Source organism: Delphinus delphis, chromosome 8 (assembly GCF_949987515.2).
Source record: "Delphinus delphis chromosome 8, mDelDel1.2, whole genome shotgun sequence".
Classification (NCBI taxonomy): Eukaryota; Metazoa; Chordata; class Mammalia; order Artiodactyla; family Delphinidae; genus Delphinus; species Delphinus delphis.
In genome coordinates, this window is record NC_082690.1 from 68,606,418 (window position 1) to 68,629,312 (window position 22,895).

General features: G+C 37.7%; 1 long non-coding RNA gene across 1 annotated transcript in view; it reads right to left on the reverse strand.

Annotated features, from left to right (window-relative positions):
* Positions 1–3,034: 3,034 nt before the first annotated feature.
* LOC132429116 (uncharacterized) overlaps positions 3,035–22,895 on the reverse strand; it is a 28,365-nt gene continuing 8,504 nt past the window's right edge. The window contains exons 4-5 of the long non-coding RNA XR_009520288.1: positions 22,265–22,415; positions 3,035–3,413 (exon numbers count right to left, since the gene is read on the reverse strand). This is a non-coding gene — a long non-coding RNA (uncharacterized lncRNA). The remainder of the gene's footprint in view (positions 3,414–22,264; positions 22,416–22,895) is intronic.

Sequence of the window (22,895 nt, forward strand, 5' to 3'; positions counted from 1 at the left end):
AATAAATAAATAAAATTTTTTTAAAAAAGACTTTTATATTTAGCTATGTGGTTACCTTTATTAGTGGACATTTCTTCATGTGGATTTGAATTTACATCTAGTGTTCTTTTATTTCAGATTAAAGGGCTCCTTTTTTCATTTCTTGTAGGGGAATGTTTACCAGAAACAATTTCTCAGTTTTTATTTATCTGCGAAAGTCTTGGTTTCTTCCTTTTTTGTTAGGCTTTTCTTGTGTGTGGTTAAAAAACAACAACAACAACACATGACATAAATTTACCATCTTAACAATTTTTAAGTATATGTTACAGTATTGTTAACTATATGCACATAGTTGTACAACAGTTCTCTAGAACTTTTTCATCTTGCATAACTGAAACTCTATATTCATTGAACAACAACTCCCATTTCCTCCTCACCCCAGTCCCTGGAAACTACTATTATTTCATTTCTATGAGTTTGATTACTTTAGATATTTCATATAAATGGAATCATGAGTGTTTGTCTTTTTGTGATTGGATTATTTTACTTAGCATACTGTCTTCAAAGTTCATACTTGCTGTAGTATATGACAGGATTTCCTTTTTTAAGACTGAATAATATTCTATTATATGTATGTTCAATATTTTCTTTATCCTTTAATCCACTGATGGGAATTTAGGTTGCTTCTACATATTGGGTATTGTGAAAAATGATGCAATAAGTATACCTCTTTCATTTCTGCAAGATCATTTTGCTGGATATATAATTCTTGGTTGACAGGGTTTTTTTTTTTCTTTTAGCATTTTGAATATGTTGTCTCATACCCTCTGGCCTCTGTGGTTTCTGATGAGAAGTCAGCTGTTAATCTTATTGATGATCACTTGTACTTGACAAGTCATTGCTCCCTTGCTGATTTCATGATTCTCTTTGTCTTTGATTTTTGACAGTTTGATTATAATGTATCTTGGTGTGTATCTCCTTGATTTTATCCTACTTGAAGTTCACTGAGCTTGTTGAATATGACCATTCACATCTTTTATCAAATCTAGGAGGTTTTCAGCCATTATTTCTTCAAACATTCTTTCTGTCCCTTTCTCTTCTCTCCTTCTGGGACTCCAATTACGTGTACGTTGGTATGCTTGGTGGTGTCTCACAAATTTCTGAGATTCTTCATTTTTTTTCATTCATTTTTCTTTGTTCTCCTCAGATCAGATAATTTCAATTGACCTATCTTTAATTTCACTGACTCTTTCTTTTGCATATTTAAATCTGCTGTTGAACCCTCAAGTGAATTTTTAATTTCAGTTATACATTTTTCAGTTCCAGAATTTCTATTTGGTTCATTTTTAAATAATCTCTATTTATTTATTGATATTCTCTATTTGATGAGACTTTGTTCTCCTGGTTTCCTTTACTTCTTTGTACAAGTACCTTTTGAATATTATAATGCAGCATCTACAGAAATTATATTCTTTCCTCCCCAAGGTTTGCTGTTCCTGCTTGTTGTAGTTGTTGTTTGTTTCTTTATTGAGTTTTCTGAATTAATTTTGTAAACACTTTTTTTTTGGTCATGTGGGCCACTGAAGTCTCTGTTCAATTATCTCAATGATCAGCTAATGATTTGACAGATTTCCTTTAATGTCTGGAAAACAACAACAGAAAACCTCCCAGTTTGTTACGGGTCTCCATGTGCATGTTGTGGCACACATTCAACACTTATCCAGATGTTAGCAACTGTGCCTTAGACTTCACTTCCTGCTTGAGCAGAGACTTAAGGCCAGCTAGAGGTGAGAGCCCAGGGTCTTCTCTGGTCTTTTCTGAACACACACCAGCCCTGGGCATGCAATGCCCTTCCAGAGTCTTGGGAACTTTTCAGAAGCCTTATTCCCCAAAGCATCTCATTTCCCAGGATTTCCCCTCCCAAGCTTTTCTATTGCTTGTTCCAACTGTTATTTTTTGCCCCATGTAGCAGCAGATAATACATTTGCCTTTAAATGTTTCTGACAAATACCTCCAGGTAACTGCCTTAGCATCGGGAGAGATCCAAGTTAGGTGAAATAAAGTCAAGTCCTTTGATCTGGTCTTTCAGGGAACCACCAGACAAGTTAAAAAAAAAAAAAAACTACCATAATTCTTTGAGAATAAGGTCTGTTCTTCTCTCTCTGGCACTTGGAACTTAACCTATAATGCAAGATGTCTTGAAAGCTGCTGCTGAATGAACCAGGGAGTGAGGGATGGAGGATAAGGAGTGAAAAATCAAAATTCCACAAAGCTGTCTTACCAAGATTCACCTGGTTTTTTTTTTTTCTTGATTAAGCATTTGCCTGGTTGCAAACTTTTTATTACTTTCTAGAGGTTCTGATAAAGTTGGTTTTGACAGTTTTCTTTTTCCAGTTTATTTACTGCTTTTATGGATGGGAAGAACTTTGGATTTCCCTCTCTACTTTAAAATTTTCACTGATGTGGGAGTTCCCTGGTGGTCTAGTGGTTAGGATTTGGTGCTTTCACTGTTGTGGCCCAGGTTCAATCCCTGGTCAGAGGAGTGAGATCCCACAAGCCATGCAGGTGGCCAAAATTTTTTAAATTAAAAATAATAAAAAAATTAAAAATTTCACTGATGTCACTCTGATTTAGGTTTCTGAAACTCATTTAAGGACTTTCTACATCTAGGATAATAAATCTATTCCCTTAAATTTTCTTTTATTATTTGAAAGATATGTTTTTTAAAAAACACATGGATCTGAGAGACTTCCCTGGTGGTCCGGTGGCTAAGACTCTGCACTCCCAATGCAGGGGGCCTGGGTTTGAGCCCTGGTCAGGGAACTAGATCCCACATACCACAACTAAGAGTTTTCATACTGCAACTAAAGATCCTGCATGCCTCAACTAAAGCCCGCATGCCGCAACAAAGATCCCACACGTGGCAATGAAGATCCTTAGCACCAAACTAAGACCTGGCACAACCAAATAAATAAATTATTTTTGAAAATAAAAATAAAAAACACATGGGCCTGAAATTCATCAGAATTTATTTTTGTGAACAATGTGAGAAAGAGATTGTGGTAGGCTGAATAGTGGTCCTCCAAGAACCACTGAGTATTATCATATATAGCAAAAGGAACTTTGCAGATGAGATTAAGGATTTTTAAATGGGGAAATTATCCTGTATTATCAGAGTGGGTCTGAAGTAATCACAAGGGTCCTTAAAAGGAGGAGGCAGGCAATCAGAGTAAGTAGTACTAGGAGATCTGAAGGGGAAGCAAAAAGTTGGAGTGCTGCAAGGAATAAGCCATGAGGCAAGAAATGGGACATGAGGAAAGGAATGCAGGCAGCATCTAGAGGCTAAAAAAAGGCAAAGATACATTCTTTCCTGAAGCCTCCAGAATGAATACAGCCCTGCTGATATCTTGATTTTAGTCTTCTGACCTCCAGAACTGTAAGAGAATAAATTTGTGTTGTTTTAAGCCACTAAGTTTGTGGTAATTTTTAACGCAGAAATAGGAAACTAATACAGATTTCTTACTTTAAATTTTAGCCAAAGGAATGAGATATGACCTCACACCTGTCAGAATGGCTATCATCAAAAAGTCTACAAATAACAAATGTGGGGAAACGTGTACCCTAGTACATTGTTGGTGGGAAGGTAAGTTGGTGTGCACTATGGAAAACAGTGTGGAAGTTCCTCAAAACACAAAAATAGAGTTACCATATGATCCAGCAATTCCACTCCTGGGTATATACCCATAAAATAACAAAAACACTAATTTGAAAAGATCCATGCACCTTGATGTTCACAGCAGCATTATTTACAATAGCCAAGATATGGAAGCAACTTAAGTGTCCATCAACAGATGAATGGATAAAGATAAATGGATGTGATATATATACAATACAGTATTAATTAGCCCTATAAAAAGAATGAAATTTTGCCATTTGCAACAAATGAATGGACCTGGAGGGTATTATTGCTTAGTGAAATAAGTCAGATGGAGAAAGACAAATACTGTATGTTACCACATACGTGGTATCTAAAAAATAAAAGAAACAAATGAACATAACAAAACAGAAACAGACTCACAGATATAGAAAACAAACTGTGTTTACCAGTGGGGAGGAGCAAGATAGGGGTAGGGGATTAAGAGGTACAAACTACTATGCATAAAATAAGTATACTGCAAAGATATATTGTACAGCACAAGAATATAAGCAATATTTTATAACTTTAAATTTATAAAATCGATTTAATCTATAAAAATAGAGTCACTATGTGATACACCTGAAACTAATATGATACTTTAAATCAATTATGCTTCAATAAAAATATTTAGCCAAAGGACTATCCAAATATACCCAATGCCAAGTACTAAAAATGTATCCTCTCACTGATTGGAAATGCAGGGGTTGGGGTGGGATGGAAGGGTTGTGCAAGAGTAACATGATCTGAATTATGTATTAAAAGGATCATTATGGCTGCTGTCTTAACAATAGACTATGTGGGAAGGTGGGGATAGAAACACAGGAAGATAAGTGAGGAGGCTATTAATCCACATGAGAGCTATGGTGACTTGAAACAGGGTAGCATAAGTGGTGGTGATAAATGGCTAGATTCAAGTTATATTTTAAAGGTAGAAGAAGTAGGATTTCCAGAGTGACTGGATGTGAGGTGTTAGAGGAATCCAGGATCATTTTTTTGTCTGAGCAACGGATAGAATGGGGTTGCCACTTATTAAAATAAGAAAAACTATATGAAGAGCAGGTTTGGGGGAAGAAAGACAGTGTTGGACATGTAAACTTCTACACTCTCCAAGTGGAGACACCAAGAAGTGGTTGTAAAAGTTATTGACTTGGGAGTGGGGTCAAGGTCAGGACTAGAGATAAGAATTTGGGGGAGTCATCAGCATATAGACGCCACTTAAAGTAATGATACTGGATGAGATAATCTAGGGAGGGAAGGTGGATAAAGAAGAGAGCTGGGCATTAAGCCTTGGTAGACTCCAATAAATGCTGAGGAGGAGAAATCAACAATGGAGGCTCTGAACAAATGGTCTATGAGGTAGAAGGAAAATAAAAGAGATATGATGCCCTTAAAGCCAAGTGAAGAAATATTTCAAGAAAGAGGAAATGATCAACTGTGTCAACCACTGCTGGTGGTTAACAAGATGAAACTGAAAAATAATCATTGGACCTGGAAACATGAAGATTGATTACTTTGCCAAAGTTATAAAGCCTGAATGGAGTGAATATAAGAGAGAATATGAGGATAGGAAGTAAAATAGAGATAATAGACAACTCTTTTGAGGAGCTTTGCAGTAAGGTGGAATTGAGAAATAAAGAAGCTTTTGCAAGGGGAAGTGTGGTCAAGAAGCATTTTTTGAAAGATGGGACGTACTAAATTATATGGCTCTGAGCATCCTCTAGCTAGTGGTCTGACGCAGTATCATATTCCTCTGCAACTTCCCCAATACACTCTGCCCTTTGGAAGTCTTTGTCATAAACAAAATGTTCCATTCTCTCAACCTGTTCTCTGACACTTTGCCTATTTATATGGATCAGCCCCATGTACACCAAGTTAGGCTGGGAGTAGAGGAGATCAAATCCCAATCACAGATGTTCCCTGCTCCTTCTCTTTTATGGGGAATTTATCACTAGATACATACCTTTTGTTTTCAAAGATGCATTTCCTAGGGATTCTCAACTTAGAATCACTTGTGGCCTGTGTTAATGATGTAAATACCTTGCTTCTACCCCAGACCATTTATGGCCCATGCTGACCAAGTAACCTTGTTTTTCATTATGTGACTATCTCACCCCATACCACATGGCCACAGCTGATTGAGGCCAGGTAGGCACCTGACTGAAGAACCACCAATACATAGGCACCTGGCTGAAGAACCACCAATACATAGGCTGGCCCACATCCTGTACAGTGGAATGACATGAAATTCTTTGCCTTAACTGAGGAAGGAGTTTGCTTACTAAAGACTGGACCTTACAAAAAGTGTAGATGGAAGAACATTTTCATTTTATATGCTGCAAGCACCTTCTGCCATGCAGGATGGAAAAACAGATTACTTTTAGGAGCAGACCCTCCCCGCACTCTGGAAAGTATTATTTTTGCATGACTTTTTAGTTACATGAATATGAGTCAAGTATCTATCAACTTTCCTTGGGGAATTCTGTAAAAATATACAAATATAGATGGTTTATGTTGAAAAATCGAGGGTCCTATTTAAAGGGGTAAATTGTTTTTGTTTTTTTTTAGCAGAACCACATCCTTGAAAATGATATTAAAAACATTTTTTCTTAATCTGGAAATAGAATAGCCTACACCTAAAAATCACTGTTTTGAAGGAAGGGATGTGATTTTGTCCAAGTAACTAGAAGTAGGAAATTAGAACTGAAGACAAGCCACAAATATCCAAAACGAGCTTGACTGCTTGGTTGTAAGCCTACATGTGATATTATAAAAGATTGAGTTGTTCACATTTTGGAAAATGGACGGCTCATTATTTTCAGAGGAATCTTTTGATGAGAACCTAAGGTAAGGGAGGACAGCTCTGAGAATGGGGGGGTGAAGAGAATGTGTGCTTCCACCTTCAATCACCCTGGGACAAGGTGAATTCTGGAGCATAATATGAGGACTCTGTGGGGAAGATAAAAGCCATGGCCCCCTCCCAGAACCTTGGGGATTTGAGGAATGTACTTTAGGGAGGGGAAATTGACTCAAGGGCACTCTAGCAAGCATTAGGCTGGCCCTCCAAACACTGTGCTGAGGCAGTCCAGGGCCAGCACTAGGGTGAGGCCAGCAAGACCGCCAGGGGGCAGCATGTCAGGAGGCATTCCCTCTTAGGGTTGTACAAGTGCGTGGCTGGCATCACAGAGTGCATGCCTTCTGAAATTCTGTTCTCTGGGGGCCTTGCTTGCTTCACCCTAGTCCTGGCCCTGTGTGGCACTCTGATTATTGGGGAATGAGCTGTGGCAGAGTCTCACTCACAGAAGTTTAATTGCTGAATCCTGAAAGTTTCAGTAAATTAAGGATGAAAGCAGAGGCTCAGAAGCCTGAGGGGAGCAGAACATGCCAAATGCGAATCGAAATACACAGCTTTGACACATTGATTATTTGAGTGGAAGGCATTTGAGAAACAGCAGATGCAGGAAGGGCTCTCCGAACTTCTCCTTTCTACCTAAAAGCAGATCATAAAATTTCCCATAAGAAAAGTGTCCTCCACGTATCAGGAAGAGAATATTCTTATCACCAGAGATCGGGAGTCAATGCCAAAATTGATCTGTACAAACCAACCTACTAAAACAATCCTTATCTTTCATTACTTTCCCCTAATATTTCCTAGTCACTTCCTCACAATTTACCACTCCTAGAAGGTTAAACTCTTTTCCTTTGTCTTGTCATTTCTCCACAAATTTATTGTCTTTTTGATTAAAAAAAGAAAAAAAGGTATATAAGCTCTTGGTCCTAATTGCTTCTTCGGGTCTTCAGTTTTCCTATAAAGGCTCCAAGTGCACATAACAATATTCAATAAAATTTGTATATATTTCTCCTGTTAATCTCTCTTATGTCAGTTTAATTCTCAGGCCTGGCCACAGAACCTAAGAGGATAGAGGAATGGTTTTCCCTCCCCTGCAGGGGTCATGAATGTGTTAAAGAGACTAATTGAACGTTTGAGTATACAGGAACTGTGAGCTGGAGAGAAGATAAAGGGTGAGGATGAATTCGTAGTAGGGAAAGAAACAGATGCAGAGAATAGCAGACAAAGAATAGCTGATCATGGTGCACTAGAGAGACAGTACTTCAGTTTTTACTGCTGAGGACCCAAGAGTTGTTTTGGATTCTGCATGACCACCCAGTCCCACGGGACCCAGCTCTACCATGGTTCCAGCCATTCATGAGTGAAGCTCTCTGTGGCAAGCTGCAGAAAATGGCTCTGACTAACTTAAGCAGAAGGGAATTTATTCAAAAGGCATTGGGGGGGACTTCCCTGGTGGTCCAGTGGTTAAGACCCTGCTCTCCTAATGCAGGGGCCTGAGTTCGATCACTGGTCGTGGAACTAGATCCCGCATGCATGCCGCAACTAAAAGATCCTGCGTGCTGCAACTAAGACCCAGCACAGCCAAATAAATAGATACATAAATTTTTTTTTAAAAAAAAAGAGGCATTAGGGGTATAATCAGATTGACAGGAGGTGGGAGAGTCAGACTTGAGGACTGGTGGGAAGCAAGACAGCCCTAGAGACAATAGCTGTCTCGGTGGCAGGAATGGTCTGGTCAAGATGTTGCTATACAGACAGAGTGAAATTGGATAATTGATAGCTTCAGTCTCTTTGTCCCTGTGCTAGAGATTCAAATTCCAGGGAGGGAATATAAAATGCCCTAGCTTGAGTCATGGGCCTGCCCTCCTAGCTTGGGTTACAAGCCAAATCTCAAACAATAGCTCCAAATTAATCAAAGTGGAAGAGGCAATGGGGGAAAAGGAAACTGGGGGGCTAAGAACAGGAAAAGATGAATATAGGGAAGCCAAACCAAGAACTGTCCACTGCCCAGAAACATGGCTTTCTGTCCTTTTCTGCGTTGCCATAGGCCTTCCCACATGATTCTGATTCCTGTCTTTTGATTCCTGTGAGTACCATTACCCCAGCTATCCCATAACTGTTACTTGAATGATGATTCTCAGTCCCTTGCAACAGAGACAGCTGAGGCAGATTGTGAGGCAAAGGACGCTCTTCTGCTTTTTTTTTGGTCTGTCTCCTACAGAAATTATCAAAAACCTCTCAAAAAAAGATCCCAACTTGCTTCTTCAGAGACTGTTTGGCTCTGCTGGATCCTCTTGACTTGTCAGCTTTTTCTTGGGACATTTTCCATGTGGGAAGGGAAAGGGGTCATAACATGATAGTATTTCCTTTCTCAGTTAATGTTTAGCATGGTTCGGCTCAGAGATCAGCCCAAATGGGCAATACATGGGCCCTTACACTCCCTCATTCTTTTTTTTTAATTGGGCTATAATTCACATGCCATAAAATTCACACTTTTAAGTAATGTGACTCAGTGGTTGCTGTATATTCACAAACTTGTGCAACTATCACTACTATATAATACCAGAACATTTTCATCAGTTACTCCCCATTTTCACCTTCCCTCAACCGCTGACAACTACTAGTCTATTTTCTTTTCTTTTAATAAATGTATTTATTTATTTATTTATTTATGGCAGCGTTGGGTCTTCGTTGCTGTGCGTGGTCTTTCTCTAGTTGCCAAGAGCAGAGGCTATTCTTTGTTGCAGTGCACAGGATTCTCATTGCGGTGGCTTCTCTTTGTTGCAGAGCACAGGCTCTAGGTGCGTGGGCTTCAGTAGTTGCGGCACGCAGGCTTAGTAGTTGTGTCTCATGGGCTCTAGAGCGCAGGCTCAGTAGCTGTGGTGCACGGGCTTAGTTGCTCCACGGCATGTGGGATCTTCCCAGACAAGGGATCAAACCCGTGTCCCCTGCATTGGCAGGCGAATACGCTTAACCACTGCGCCCCCAGGGAAGTCCCTACTAGTCTATTTTCTGTCTCTATGAATTTGCCTATTCTGGACATTTCATATAAATAGAATCATATAATATGTGGCATTGTGTGTCTGGTTTCTTTCATTTAGCATGTTTCAAGGCTCATCCATGTTGTAACATGTATTAGTACTTTATTTCTTTTTATGGCTAAACAACATGCCATTGTATGGATACATCACAATTTATTAATCCACTCATAATGATAGATATTTGGGTTGTTTCTACTTTATAGCTATTGTAAATAATGCAGTTATGAACATCATGTACAATTTTTTGTGTCCATGTGTGTTTTCAATTCTATTGGGTATACACCTAGGAGTGTAATTACTGGGTCACGTGTTAATTCTATGTATAACATTTCGAGTAGCTGACAAACACCATCTGCAAGCTATAAGGTTCTATTCCAGATCCTCAGCAACACTTGGCCCTCATTTTTATTTTAACCTTTCTAGGGGGTGAGAAATGGTATCTCATCGTGGTTTCCATTTGCATTTCCCTAATGGCTGATGATGCTGAACATCTTTTCATGTGCTTATTGGCTATTTATGTACCTTCCCTGGAGAAATGTCTATTCAAATCCTTTGCCCATATTTTAGTTGGATTGTCTTTTTACTGTTTAGTTGAAAGTGCCCTTTATGTATTCTGGATACTAGTTTCTTATCTGATATATAATTTGCAAATATTTCCTCCCATTCTGTGGTTAGTTATTTCACTTTCTTCACATTGAAGCACAAACATTTTTAATTTTGATAAAGTCCAATATAATTTTTATTTGGTGGCATTTTTTTTAACATCTTTTTTGGAGTATAATTGCTTTACAAAGGTGTGCCAGCTTCTGCTGTATAACAAAGTGAATCAGCTATACATAAACATATATCCCCCTATCTCCTCCCACTTGCGTCTCCCTCCCACCCTCCCTATCCCATCCCTCTAGGTGGACACAAAGCACTGAGTTGATCTCCCTGTGCTATGTGGCTGCTTCCCACTAGACATCTATTTTACATTTGGTAGTGTATATATGTCCATGCCACTATCTCACTTCGTCCCAGCTTACCCTTCCCCCTCCCTGTGTCCTCAAGTCCATTCTCTTCCTCTGCGTCTTTATTCCTGTCCTGCCCCTAGGTTCTTCAGAACCATTTTTTTTTTAGATTCCATATATGTGTGTTAGCATACGGTATCTGTATTCCTCTTTCTGACTTACTTCACTGACAGTGTCTAGGTCCATCCACCTCACTGCAAATAACTCAATTTCGTTTCTTTTTATGGCTGAGTAATATTCTATTGTATATATGTGCCACATCTTTTTTTTTTAACATCTTTATTGAAGTATAATTGCTTTACAACGGTGTGTTACTTTCTGCTTTATAACAAAGTGAATCAGTTATACATATACATATGTTCCCATATCTCTTCCCTCTTGCATCTCCCTCCCTCCCACCCTCCCTGTCCCACCCCTCTAGGTGGTCACAAAGCACCGAGCTCATCTCCCTGTGCTATGTGGTCGCCTCCCATTAGCTATCTATTTTACGTTTGGTAGTGTATATATGTCCATGCCACTCTCTCACTCTGTCACAGCTTACCCTTCCCCCTCCCCATATCCTCAAGTCCATTCTCTAGTAGGTCTCTGTCTTTATTCCCATCTTACCCCTAGGTTCTTCATGACCTTTTTTTTTTTTCTTAGATTCCATATATATGTGTTAGTATACGGTATTTATTTTTCTCTTTCTGACTTACTTCACTCTGTATGACAGACTCTAGGTCCATCCACCTCACTACAAATAACTCAATTTCGTTTCTCTTTATGGCTGAGTAATATTCCATTGTATATATGTGCCACATCTTCTTTATCCATTCATCTGTCGATGGACACTTAAGTTACTTCCATGTCCTGGCTATTGTAAATAGAGCTGCAATGAACATTGTGGTACAAGACTCTTTTTCAATTATGGTTTTCTCAGGGTGTATGCCCAGTAGTGGGATTGCTGGATCATATGGTAGTTCTATTTTTAGTTTTTTAAGGAACCTCCATACTGTTCTCCATAGTGGTTGTATCAATTTGCATTCCCATATTTGGTGGCATAGTTAAGAAATCATTGGTTAATCCAAGGTTACAAAACCTTATACTCATGCTTTCTTCTAAGAGTTTTACAGTTTAAAGTTTTACATTTAGTTATTTGATTCATTTTGAGTTAATTTTTTTATATGGTGTGAGGTAGGGGGTACAAACACATGTGGATTTGTTGCTGTCCCTGTGTCATTTTGCACGTGGATATCTTGCTGTCCCCGTGTCATTTGTGGAAAAGATTATTCTTTTCCCCAATGAGTTGTTTTGGTATCCTTGTTGAAATCAAATGACTGTAAATATAAGGGTTTATTTCTGGACTGTCAACTTGATTCCATTAATCTATATTGCTATCTTTATGCCAGTACCACAATGCCTTGATGATTGTAGTTTTGTAATAAGTTTTGAAATCAAGAATTGTGTGTCCTCCAACTTTGATCTTTTTCAAGATTACTTTCACTATTTCAAATCCCTTGCTATTCCATGTGAATTTTAGGATCAAAAGAAAAGCTGTTGGTATTTTGATAGTGATTGCACTGGATCTGTAGATCAACTTGGGGTATATTGCCATCTTAACAATATTAATTTTTCCAATCTGTGACCATGTCTTCACATTTATTTAGGTCTTCTTTAATTTTTTTCAAAATTTTTAACAATTAAAAAAATTATTTCTAAATATTTTATTTGTTTGATGCTATTGAAAATGGAATTGTTTTCTCAATCTTATTTTCTTACTGTTGTTTGCTGGTGTACCTAGGTACAATTGACATTTGTATATTGAGCTTCTATTTTGCAACTTCAGTGAGTAAATTTATTTCTTAGTTTTAATGTTCTTAATGGAGTCTTGGGATTTCCTATGTACAAGATTATGTCATCTACAAGTAGAAGTAGTTTTACTTCTTCCTTTCCAGTCTGAATGGGGCTTTTCTTTTTTGCTATTCTTTTCTTTTTTTTTCTTTTTGCCTAATTGCACTGACCAGACTCTCCAGCACAATGTTGAATAGAAGCGGCAAGAGCAAACATCCTTCCTTGTCTTGTTCCTGATCTTAGGGGGAAGCTTTAAAACTTTCACCATTAAGTATGATGTTAGCTGTGGTTTTTTCACAGATGCCCTTTATCAGATTAAGGAAGTTGCCTTCTATTCTTAGTTTGTTGAATGTTTTTATCAGAAATATTGAGATTATATGATTTTTAAACTTTATTCTATTAATGTTGCTTGATTTTTGTATGTTAAACCAACATTGCATTCTTGGGATAAGTCCCAATTGGTCATGGTATATAATCCTTTTTTATACGTTTTTATACGTTGCTAGACGTGGTCTGCAAATGAATAAATATGCAGCTATTATTTTGCTGAGGATTTTTGTGACTATATTCACAGGGATGTTGGTCTGTAGTTTGGTTTTGTCATTTTCCTTGTGACGCCTTTGTCTGGTTTTGGCATTAGGGTAACACTGGCCTCATAGAATTAGTCAGGAAGTTTTCCCTCCTCCTCCATTTTTTTGAAGTTTGGAAAGGACTTTAGTAATGCAATTAAAGCCAAGAAAATGAAAGACTGTTTTGTGCTGCATAATTCCACCCTTAGAATACAAAATATTACATATCAAGATAGACTATTACGAACAAGATACTAAATATTTAAAAGACAAAAATCAAGACAACAAGTTTTGTCCCAGATTAAGTTTACCCCCTCCTAAAATTCCTAGAGATAATTTACTTAATCTATATCACAAATTTATTTTTAAACCAATGACTTCTGTGTTGGTGAAAAGGCAAATAAAGCACACTCTTTGAAAAGCATTCAAGAAGCACAGCAACATATTAGTAAGAAAGTAAAAAGAAATAAAAATACTATCCTCCAGAAATAATCATCAGAAATATTCGGTGAACACCATTTCAGACCATGCTCTATATCACAGTTATTTAACTCCATATTTAAACGTATTCATTGTTTACCACCAATCCTCTTACTTTACCTTCTGTATACTTAAATCTCATGGATATATGCATTTTTTTTTTTAAGTAGTTTTGTGCTAGGACTCCTGGGCAATGTGATTCCTGAGTTCCTTTCTGCTTAGGGATGTTAATATGCTTCCTTACATGTGTAGTATTCTTGTCTCACATTTTAGCTTATTAGAGATTGTTCTATTATTTTCTGGCATGAATACTGTTGTGGAAGAGTCAAAGGATAATCCCATTGCCCCCTCTTATAGATGACCTTCTTTTTCTGGGTTGATGCTTAAAGAACATTCTTTAATCCTTGAAATTCAACTTAATTTGATATGTTTCATCTCAGGTAGATCATTCTGGAATGATCAAAATCAGCCCTTTAATTTACAGTTTCAGTTTCTTTTAATACTTTTTTTTGCTGCATTTTTTTGGTCACCTCTATTTAGACCTCTTTTTAAAAGTTTTTTATTGGAGTATCATTTATTTACAATGTTGTGTTACTTTCTGCTATACAGCAAAGTGAATCAGTTATACGTATACATATATCCACTCTGCATTTTTTAAGCTCACTCTTCTAGGGATAATAATTAGTCTTATGTTGGATAATGTTTGTCCTCTGCAATGTCTAACTTCTAATTGCTTTCACCTTTGTTTTCTTCTCTTATAAGTGATCAACCAGGCTTTCTTTTGTGTTAGAAATCTCTTTTCAGTTGTGCCCATTCTATTTCTTCCTATTTCATATTAATTTGTTAGAGAAAGTTAGTGTTATTTTGGTCCTTGAATTGGTTTTGCAACTCTGCAATTTCCCTTTCCATCTCCTTTTATCTGGTCTCATTTTATCTGGTATTTGAGCTCTTGCTTTATTGAACGGAAATTCTTATTAAATTTTCCTTAGGTGTACTTATGAACATTTTTATTCTGCAAAGTATTTAAATAGTTCCAGATGTTTCTTCCTTAACATCCCACACTCATCTAAACTTCCACCATTTGGGTATTTTGCAGGGGCAGAGAATGTTTAATGCATATCCTTATTTCTGTCATGTTTTAATCCTATCAGTTAGGATGCTTTTGCCTGCAAATAACAGAAGCTCTAACTAACAGTGTTTTAAACAATAAATACTTTCTGTTATCTGACATGTCTAGTATCTAGAGGTAGTCAGCTCCAAGGTTATTTCTGCAGTTTAACTATGTCCTTGAGGATATAATCTCTTCCCATTTTTCTGTTCTGCCATACCTCAAAATCACAGGATGGCTGCCACAGCTCCAAGATTCAAGTTTATACACACCAGCATCCCAGGCAACAAGGAAGGGGATGCACTAAAAGTGCCTTATCATTTTTTATCTCTCTTTTTTTCAGAAAAGAAACTTTTCCTAAGAACCTCTCTCCCTTCCACCCCAACCCCTAAATGGACTTCTCCTTTCTTTTTTCCAGAACTTGATCATATGCTCTTCCATAAATAAGTCACTGAAAAAGGAGAACTGGATTGTCATGATTGGTCTAAGACAGTGATTCTCAACTGAGGGTGATTTTGACCTCCAGGGGACATTTGGCAATATCTGTGAACAGTTTTGGTTGTTACAACTTCAAACCAAAATCAAACCAAAACCAATATTGGCAAGGATATAGGGGGAGAATAGTAGTGGAGTAATTGCACTACCTAACCATACACCATTGTCTAGTGGAAGGAAACCCATTTTCAGTTAGAATACTAATGAATAATTTATTTTTCTCACCAAAAGGGTTGTTAAGTTGTCCTTCCTTTGCCATACAAAGGACAAAATAGAACTCAGAGAGAATGTAGAGGTCCTAGATATATAGAGAGAAATGCTTCAAAATCATGCAGTCAGAAAAAGAGAAAAGTAATTGGGGTTTAACAAGTGAAAAATACTTCTGCAGAGTATAAGAAGAATAAACCTATGAAAATGAACTAATCAAAACAGTCCTCAATGTGAACTTTGTAAATAACTTTATGAACAAAAGTAAAGGTTAAGTAAAACAGAGAATAAATTAGAAAAAAGGACATCTATGGTAGATAGAATAATAAGTCCTCAAAGATACCCATGTCCTAACCCCTGGAATCTGTAAATGTTACATGCAAAAGGGGTTAAGATATGAATAAATTGTCATGAAATAATAAAAAAATTGTCATGAAATAATCAAAAAATCAAATATTTTTTGATTATCCTCTGAGGCCCAGTGTAATCACAAAAGTTCTTACAAAAGGGAGGCAGGAGGGTCAGAGTCAGAATAAGAAATGTGACAACAGAAGCAGAGCTGAAGTTGGCCATAGCCAAGGAATGCAGATGGCCTCCCCAAACTAGAACAGGAAAGGAAATGGATTCTCCGTCGGAGCCTCCAGAAGGAATGTAGCCCTGCTGACACCCATTTGAGACTTGATCTCCAGAACTATAAGATAATAAATTTAAGTTGTTTTAGGCCACTAAGTTTGGAATAATTTGTTACAGCAGCATTAGAGCATCCAAGTACAGGCTGATGTACAATAAGAACGGCATGAGACAAAGCAAAGATCATCTACAAGACTTGGACAATGCAAAGACAACAGGAATCAAAACTGGATCAAAACAGAGGCAATACCTAGCTAAAAACTAATTAAGAGTTTTCATCATTTTTCACAGTAAGAAAACTGGACATTTCTATGGGAATTCACTGTGTATTTGTTACAGTTTGATGTATGTATTATTTAAGGTTCTCCAGAGAAACAGATCCAATAGGAGATTTTATATGTGAGGTGGTGTGTGTGTGTATGTGTGTGTGTGTTAAGGAATTGTCTCATACAATTCCTTAAATTGTATGGGAGGGCTGGCAAGTTTGAAATCTGTAGGGCTGGCTAGCAGCCTGGCAATTCAGGTTGATGTTGCAGTATTGAGAACTCTGTAGGGCTGCAGGCTACGAACTCAGGTAAGGCTTCTATGTTGCAGTTGTGAGAATTCCTTTTTCAGGAAACCTCAGTCTTTGCTCTTAAGGCCTTGGACTGATTGAATGAGGCCCCATCATATTATTCAAATTGCACTGATTTAAATGTTAATCACATGTTAAAAAAAACAACCCTTACAGATCATCTAGTCTGTTGTTTGACCAAACAACTGCGCATATAATCTAATCAAGTTGACAGATAAAATTAACCATCACAATGTACACATGTACATTTAACTCTATAGTAGAATACACTCATTAATTAACAACAAATCCCTTGTATTCATCAATTTGCCTTACTAGTATTTAGATAAAGATTCTTAATCTGGAATCCATGGACCTCTAGAGGGTCTCCCATCTTCAGGTGGGGGAAGGAGGTCCATGAAACATTCTAATTACATACAGCATTTTGAGTTGATGTGTGTTCATTTTTCTGGGTGATGAGTCCATAGTTTTCACCATATTCTCAGAAAACTCTAGAAGGGTATGAGACTGGCCAAGAAAGGTCAAGAAGCCACTATAGACAGACATCTAAACTGAGTGGACCATTTTTGACATTTGAAGGCTGGGTTCTCATGTCTGAAAAAGCAGCACCCTTACCAACTGCCCTGGGAGTTACTCATTACACGAATACTAAGTCCTCACCAACTGCAAATAATAGATTAAATATAAATCTTTGCTTTCCAACAAAGTTTTCTATATCTTACTCTGATATGATATTGCAAAGTGGGGGGATGGAACGGTCTCATAGTTCAGTCCCAAATTAGTCTTTCAGAAGCAATTTTTGGGTCATTATAATTTTATGGGTGAGCTATTTAGTTAATTCCTGGCAGTGGAGTGAGCAGCAGTGAGGAGCCTTCTAAAATTTTAGAAATGAGAAAGAATGCTGCTCTTTGAATCCTATACCTATCAACTCAACACATATAAGAAGCCAGCAAAATGTCTCCTAGGCCCTGAGAACGGCTACATAGTTAAAGTGAATAAATCAATTAATAGGAAAAACTAGTATTTTAAAGCAGTTCAGACTACAAATAGGCTGCACAGGGGAATTTATAGGGTGATGGAAATACTCTATATGATACTGTAGTTTTAGACAGATGACTTGTATCTTTGTCACAACCCACAGAATTATGCATCACAAATAGTGAATTTCTGCATGCAAATTTCAAAAATACCAACCAGGATGCCCAGGGATCCCAGGATGGAATGCAGACAATGACTAATGAACATAATTGTATTACAAATGTATAATATAACTTGACTGAAGGAAGTGAGGAAAACAGGAGCTAACAAGTAACTTTGGAAAACCATGTTTTGACTGGATACTTTAAGGCTAAAGACAAAACTAGTGACGTGAGTTAGCATTTCTGAAACTGCTTTATATATATACTAGGGTAGAAGAATTAAATAAGTTGTAGATAATAGGAGGCAGATTTCCAACTGTCAGATAATAGTTAAAAAATTAATTACAGAGAAAGAGGCTAGAGTTAATCCTATTGTGCTGTATTAGAGTTGGGGATGTATGAACTCATGTTTATTTTAAGATATATGTAGACAGATACAGAAGCATATATATGTGTGTTTACATGGGTTAGTATCTACATGTACACACATACATACACACACACACATTTACTAGCTTTGTTCACTAAGTGGGCTGAGAAACAGTGGCAACTCAGTAGCAATGAGCACACCCAGGACCCAAACCTTGGTTTCTAAGTATAATTCTCCAATGAAAGGATACTGGAGGCAACCTGAAATAGCTCTCAAAGCTAGAAAAATTTGGCCAAAGCTGGAACTATTTGAGCAACAAAATAATGACAGTACTCTATTATGACCCAAAGAATAAAATATCCATGAACCTATACTGATATAAACAATTGAATAAATAAGTAGATAGGTAAGTGCTGAAGAAAGAACAAATTTTTCTTACAGAAGAATTCAAAACAATATTTGTAGATACTTCCTCCTCCAGGAAGTAGAGATAATTCCCCTCTCCTTGAGTGTGGGCTGGATTTAGTGACTTGCTTCCAAAGAAAGTATGGGAAAGAAAAATAGTAACTTTCAATGGAGAAAACTGGCAGGTACTACCTTAACCAACTGAATAAGGTTAACATCATCAGTAATAAATCATTTTGATATCATAATACCTCCTGATACGTGATGTGCGGAGAAGGCACTTCACCTTTGTGGTAATTTCCCCCAAAACTCGTAACTCTCATATAATCAGGAGAAAAACCCAAATTGAAGGACATTCTCAAAGTATCTGACCAGCTCTCATCAAAACTGTCAAAGTCATAAAGAACAAAGAGACTGAGAAACTGTCAAAGATTGGAGGGGATTAAGGAACCGTGATGACTAAATGCAGTATGGGATACCAGGTAGGCTCCTCAAATAGGAAAAGGACATTAGCGGAAAAACTGGTAACATAAAAATAAAGTGCAAGGTTAATGGTATTATAACTATGTTAATTTCTTAGTTTTGACAACTGTACCGTGTTTGTGTTAAGATGTTAACAGTAGGGGAAGCTGGGTGAAGGATACAAGGGAACACTTGATACTACCTTTGCAACTTTTTAGTAAATCTAAAATTATTCCAAAAGTATAAGGTGGTTCTGAAAAGCAAATTCTGACAGAGTGCCTAGTACAAGAAAAACGTTCTTCTGTGGGTCAAGAATACTTCCCCAGGCCTGAGCTGGTTGAAATATGCCTCAGGTCTAACTATATGCTTTGACTGGAATTCCCTGCTTATTCAACAACTTTCGGAATGTTGATTCAGCCTACAAGGGACTGTGGTCCTGGGAAAGGAATGCAGTGAAGAGGGCACAGGAGCATAATGTCACTAGAAAGACATATCCCCTTATTATAAATCAATCATCCAGCATTCAAGCTAATTGCACCAACTCAGAAGATTCTGTTATGAATCTCTCACTGAGAACTTGTTCATTCTAGGGTCCAAAGTCTATTTTCTGGACTAGCAAGCCTCAAATTCAGACCTTACAGTCTGGTGGGTTCCCTCTCCAATTCCTCCCCACCCCCACTCCCAGCACCCCTTTATCCACGTTGTTGTTCCAGCCCATTAGGCCTGCCAATAGTCAGCTCTCCCAGTGATACCTCCAGGAACACCATACCAGCTATATACAAGGTATTTCTGATATCTTGGCATCCCTTTTACTTTCTTGAATAACATGAATACCAGTTTAAAAAGTGAGATTCCCTCAGCTCCCTTGATATTTTTACTAAGTAAGTGTTGTGGCTGTATCCTAGAAAAATTAGGGCACAACACCAATAAACAATGACTCTAGAATACAGCCTCTACCAGGTTTTTACTGTGCTGAAAGAAAAGAACTTGATTCTCTCCCTCCTGTATAACTAATTTTTCTTTAATCTCTGTGTACATTACTTGTGCTTTTCCTTATCATTCTATGTTTGAAGGCTTATGTAACCTGAATTGCCACTTTCCTTTACAGAGATGAAGAGAGAAGTACTCATGTCATTTGTATTTCAAGTATGAAGTCATTCCTCTTTCTCGCTTTTTTATCCATTCTAAAACTTTGCCTTGAACATCAAGTTCTTCTGGCCCACATGACTCTAACCTGGTTGTCAATAATTTTTAGTAACTATTGTAACTGAGAGCTTTTCTTTCCACTCAAAGTTCACCAAACCCTATACTAAAAACAGAAATGTGTTAGTGAATCAAGCAGAGGCATGCAGAGCATCTTCTGTGTAACCCACAATGAAAAGTAAAGTTGCTGAATATTTGTTTCCTTTTCATTATTCAAACTTGATTACATATAATTTTGTGTGTGTGTGTTTCCTACAGTAAATACACACTTAACTTTGAGAAATGGATGGGGTGATTTTTGACTGAGAGAATTTTTGTCTTATTACTACAGACAAGCCTGGACCTTGAAATGCCTGACTTCTGTATATTTCTCTCACAGGATTGGGTAAAGAGTGGGAAATTTCCTTCCCTTTACCTTGTGGATGAGCAGTTAACCCCCCTCATTCTTCTCTCTGGGAGCTGATCCTTGCCAGAGTCCCAGGGCCTTGACTCAGTTTCCTCTTCATTCTGGTCCCCCGTTCCATACTGTGCTCACAGTAGGTGAGGTGAAGGCGAAAGCAGGCAAGGAAGGGGGGAAAAGGTCCAACCTGCTGTTGCCACGGTATTAGTCAACACCATGTCCTTCTGCATCACCTCCTTCCTAACTTTTACACTACCCTCATGGTCAAGAAAGGCTGACTGGACTGGGAACTTCCCAAGTTGGGATTTTATGAGAAGGAGAAGGAATGAGAAAGGGTAAACTCCATCCCAATACAGCTTCAGACCCTAATTCTCCCACTCCCTGAAATAATGCCTCACCCTTTTCCATAGAACTTTCTTTAGGTTCTTTGTACACTAATTTCTTGCCTCATGTTTCAGCCTTTGGTCAGCCCCTATTCTCCCTGCTCCTCAACCATCCCACACCCTTACTCCATTGTTACGCTGTTCTTGCACCAGTGCCAGTAATGCGGAAGGCCCACTCTCATTGTCAGAGGGAAGAGAACAGCACCTCCAGGGAATGGTACTGAAGAAAGATTTGCTTCTAGCACCTCAAGATGGAATTCTGTCACTTACCTTGATAAACCTAAAGAATAAGCATATACCACTATCTCTTGATTCATTTATTTTATCAATGAATGATGAATTAACTGCCTAGTCTCTCCACCTTTTCAACGTACTCACATATTTCCAAGTGAAGATACTTAGTAGGCAACGTTCAGGGGACAGGATAAGCCTGGATGTTTAAATTTGGGAGTTGTCAGCATCCATATGATATCTGACATACAGACTGAATAAACGTGCAAGCTTCAATCCTTATAATAAATTTTAGTAAAGCTCAATTTCTTTTTCATTTCTGTATATATACATATTTTAAAAACACATCTATAGAAGTTCTCACATTTTCTTCCCACACATGCCTGGGGTGGTAGAGCCTTGCTTTGCAGAACAGTGCTCAGGGATACAGAAATCCAATGGCCAAGTTCTACAAAATGCACATTTTCAGTTTTACTGCAAACTGCCAAATTGCTTTTCTAAATGCAACGTACTAATCTGCAAGCAGTTTATGAAGGAGCTCCTGTTTCTTCACATCCTTTCTTAAACTTTATATCATCAGACTTCATACCTGCCAGTCTGTGGATTGATCTCTCCCCTCAGGGATCAGATTCCTGCTCTATCTCATTAGAGGAGGAACTGCCACTCTCACCTTAGCACAAGAACTTTGCCCATTTAATGTCCCTGAAAATAAGATTATTCCACAGAAATAAAAGTTTCGTTAGTGGGCCAGTAATTAAATGTGGATTTAATACTTTCTTTTCTGATCCCTATAATCACATAACGTTAAGACATTGTACCAGGAGCCCATTAAGCACTACTACCTACTACTTGGCATGTAAGTAAGCCTTCAATAAATATTTTGTGAATGAACAGAAGGAGATGTCACTACATAGCCATGTACAAATACAACTGGGCATCTCTCTTGATCCCTCTCTTTTTGTTGCTTCCCTGACATGAATTACCAGGTCCTGTCAGTTCTACTTCTGAGATATCTTTTGTGGCCCTGTCTTATGAATTCCCACTACCATTGCCCAAGTTATGGACATCTAAATCTCCTCTCTTCCTTTCTCATTCTTCCATCCCCAAATTGAAAATGTGTGGGTTATTCTCTCATGTTTATGTGACATTCTACATGCTCATCTTCTGCCTAGAAAATACTCACCTGACAATATTCTTACTTACCCTTCAGAATTCAAGTCAAATATTACCTCCTCTGTGAAAACTTTCTTGACTCCTGGGCAGTTTCTCCTCTGTGCTCCCACAGATGTTCTAGTGACTCTTCTCATTGGACTTACATTCTGTTGGTTCATCTTTTCTGCTGTCTTGACCAATGCTGTCCAATAGAAATATAATGCAAGCCACATGTAACTTTTCTAGCAGCCACATTAAAAAATGTAAACAGAAACAGATTAAAAGAATTTAAATATTTTAATTTAACCTGATACATCCCAAATATCATTTCAACATGTAACATTTATTAATGAGGTATTTTATTTTTTGGTACTAAGTCTTCAAAATTGTGCGTGTTTTTTATACTTATAACATTTTCCACTCCAGACCAGCCACGTTGCAGGTGCTCAATAGCCACATGTGGTTAATGGCTCCTGTACTGAAAGACTAGTATGACGTTCAAAAGGAATCATACCTTGTTAATTTTTGTATTCCCAGGTGTTCGACTTGTCAGAAATGCCTAACAAATGCTTGCTAAATGAATTAATGAATAAATGAACAATGATAAAAATTACCTAGTGCTGATTGCATGTGAAAGGCACTGTGGTAAGCAATATACATAACTTCATTCCTTTCCCTACAG